The sequence below is a fragment of the Neopelma chrysocephalum genome, unplaced genomic scaffold (assembly GCF_003984885.1).
Source record: "Neopelma chrysocephalum unplaced genomic scaffold, ASM398488v2 Primary Assembly neopelma1_77, whole genome shotgun sequence".
Lineage (NCBI taxonomy): Eukaryota > Metazoa > Chordata > Aves > Passeriformes > Pipridae > Neopelma > Neopelma chrysocephalum.
Window position 1 is genome coordinate 5,238,516 of NW_020897738.1, and position 3,545 is coordinate 5,242,060.

The window sequence follows — 3,545 nt, forward strand, 5'->3', positions numbered from 1 at the left end:
GATACAGGTTATTATAACTTAAATGTGCTGTAGTTCTTTTGTGTTGAATCAGGGTGTTAACCAGTTTCCATAGCTACTGCAGACAGAACAATTCAGGCCCTTTGGGTCTCCTGAGTTCAGAGCCAAGAGAAAACTTCTGTAGAGAAGGTGATGGGATAGGTCAGAAGAGACTGTCATGTGCAGGGCTCACAGACTGGATAGAAGGGGCCTCTAGAGCAGGTTCACCCAGAACAGGCTGCAGAGAATCGTGTCCAGGTGGGTTTTGAGTGTCTCCAGAGGAGACTCCACAATTCTGGGCTGTCACTCAAATCAAGACAGTCACATGCATCTCTCAGCTTTCAGAAAGTGCCTTATCTGTTTGAAGTTCCATCTTCAAAAGCATTAGCAATGTTTACCCTGCTCATGGAAGCGTTCTTTTCCCTGTCAGAAGTGATTTATGGACTCGTATCACTAAATCTCTTCACTGACTAACACTTCCCAGCACAGGGGATAAGAAGTCTCAGCAGTGCAATCCTGTGCAGCAGCTCTGTGGCCAAGCAGGGATCCAGTACTGGAGTCTGCACTGCAGGCTCAGGGTGCTGCAGTTTGGGTAGGCTGGATCTGTGGGTGCTGGTGACACGAGCTGTCCCTGGCTCTGAAGCAGCAAGGCCAAGGATCATCTGTACCAGCCTGCAGCTCCTCCAGCTGTAGCTGCCTGGCTCCAGATTGCCCACACAAACAGCAGTCACAGCTCAGCTGGGCACAGACATTCCTTCCACTAAAGGACATCCCTTAATGTTCCCTGCCTATTTTTCACGCTGGAGGAAATTGTCCTGATAAAGGAAGCATGTTTAAAAAAGATAATGAAAAATACATATAAGGGAGTCAGGAATTAATCAAAGAATGGAAAAAGAAGTAACTTTTCATCCTTAAGGGTGTGCAGTAGCTGCTTAAACTTCCCAGTTGCTTCTGTTCTGATCCTTCCTCAGGGCTATGTTACCTCCTTTCCAAGCATTGCTACAGCCACTGGCACACTGAAGTTAGTGGGATGGATTGTAACTAATTCCCAATTCTGTGCTTGTACAAGTGTAATGTTGTCTTTATGATCTTTGAAGTCCAGCAGCCTGTAGGTCAGAGATTACTGCTCACAAAGCAAGGCTCGTTTGAAAACCACCAGAAATGGATCCTGTATAACTGGGTTTTGATGACTGTTCTTTCCACTGCCTTACTGAACAAAATCTGTGCTGTGAACGCTGCAGTGGAAAAGTTAATTCCAAGATGGAAAGGACTAGTAAAGCATCCTGTGTACATGGCATGAGGAAACAGCCAAGAGCCAGCTCAGGTCACCTGTCACTGGGCAGTCCTGACTGAGAGTCCTGGTCACTGCTGTCCTGAACCTGGTGCTACCAGGAGCAAAATGTCTATTTACATACTTACATATTTAATGGCCTCTGACCTTGGTTCTCATCTTTTTTCTTTCCCTGCAGTTACATCCTTGCACTGGGGCCAGCAGGTACCACGCTCTCAGGTATGTGCATTATTCCACCAGCAGGGTTGAAGTGTTGGCTTACAAATTCCCTGCTTCCCCAGAAATGAATTTGCATCTCAAACCACTGACTGTTCAAATGGAAAGCCTCGTAATCTGCTTCCCCAGAGGGCTTTGCTGCAGTGGCATAACTTGCCCTGCATATAAACAAAATCACTACAGTAACATTGTTCTGTGTTTGAAATCGCTTCTTGAAAATTAAGAACTCTGTGCAGCTTTTAACACAGGTTTATTGTTAAGCTGAAACCTTGTCTCGTGTCGGCCCTGAGCAACTTAACACCAAGAACACACAAATAAAACAAAACCAACTCGGAGCTGACTACAGACTTTTGAGGGAAATGACAGATACCTCAACTGCTGTAATTAAACTCGTGCTGCAAGTTTACATAAGCAGAATAAATGAAAAATACTCCCCTTTTTTGAGGAGGGATATTCAGTATAGACACAAAGGCAGGAGAAAACAGGTCTTGGTGTATTTTTGAAAGATCCACAATTATAAGAGTAATGTACCCACCTCATGATCTCAAATGGAACAGAGGGTCACATGTGCTTAGAGCTTGTAAGGGCACTGTAAGGTACAAGCTTATTCTTTTTACAATTCTTTATTAGTAAACAAACTTTAATCAGATACCTGATCTCATGTTAAAATAATACTTTTCTGTGTTGTGCTTTGAATTTAAGACACCTGGAAAGTCAGAGGCTTAGAAAACTCTACTTGGGTGACTCCTGACGGATCCTTCCCTTGCACTGGAACAATCTGAGAAGTGAATGGAACTGAATTCAAACACTTCCAGGTATGTCATTAATGAGGTGCAGTGCTCAGTCACAACATTAACTGATTAGTCTTATTTCTGGGACTGGAGTGGAGACACTGAAAGATGAGATGGGGAGGAAGAATCAACTAAGCCTTTGAGTCACTACAAGGCCTTGTCCCTTTGATGAGAAGTGTCAGATTAATCTTCATAAATGGTCATAATTACTTGTGCCTGGAGCTCAGCCAACTCATTCCAAACAAAAATTAAATTATACAACTGATTGCATGTTCAGCCTCATCTCCAAAGTGATAGAGCCACCATGGCCCTACAGAAACATGCTGACATTTACTGTATGCTTGTAACAGGATAACAGACTTTTGCCTAAATAGTGAGTAGGATAACCTAGTAATTATTGATTATGTTTTCCCTTAAATAATAGTTTTACTAAGGCTTGCCTGTAGAGCCTGTCACACTTGCTGTCAGAGCCCTAATTTCTTTGGTAACCTGCAGATTACTCTCCCTTCTTCATTAAACTCAGTTTTAACTATCCCTCATCAGATGGGAAATTTATGAATGTTTTTTGAAAACTTAAGAATTTGGAGAAAAAATAGTGCAATTAATTAAGTTCACTTAGCAGAAAAGGGGTAAGTACACAGACACCAAAGCTGATGCCATCTAACACCAGAAGCAATGCTCCTCTTGGAGGTCTTGAGAACAGCGCCAGTCCTTCAGAGGAAGGAACACTTCTAAAAGCTAAATCTTCATAAATCTCACAGAATTCCACTTAGCAGGAAGAACCCAGCTCTTTCCTGTGCCTGTATGTGCTTTGGAAAATAATGAGAGAGACATGAAACACTACAGGTTCACCCCCAGAGCAGATGACTGGAACAGCAGACACTGAGAGAAAAATTATGTGGTCCCTGTTCTGCTCCTTATGCAGCTTCCACCACCTTAATATTAGGCTTTTTTAGCTGGTTATAAATGGGATATTCCAGAAACACGGCATATGGAGCTTTTAAAACAACGTCAGAAAAGGAAATTAGTGTTTCCTCATATGAGACAGTGCTTGTTTCTATAGTTATTCCAGTTTTAAATCATATTAGGTAAAGTAATAGCTGAAGCATCTACACTGATTTATCTGGGCAAAGGTAGGTCAGCTTGCACTCTGCTGCATTATCTGACAAAACTAACAGGGTGCCAGAGGACACTTAGAAATCTAATACCACTCCACTGTATCCTTAGGAAATAGAGGCTAAAAACCAAAA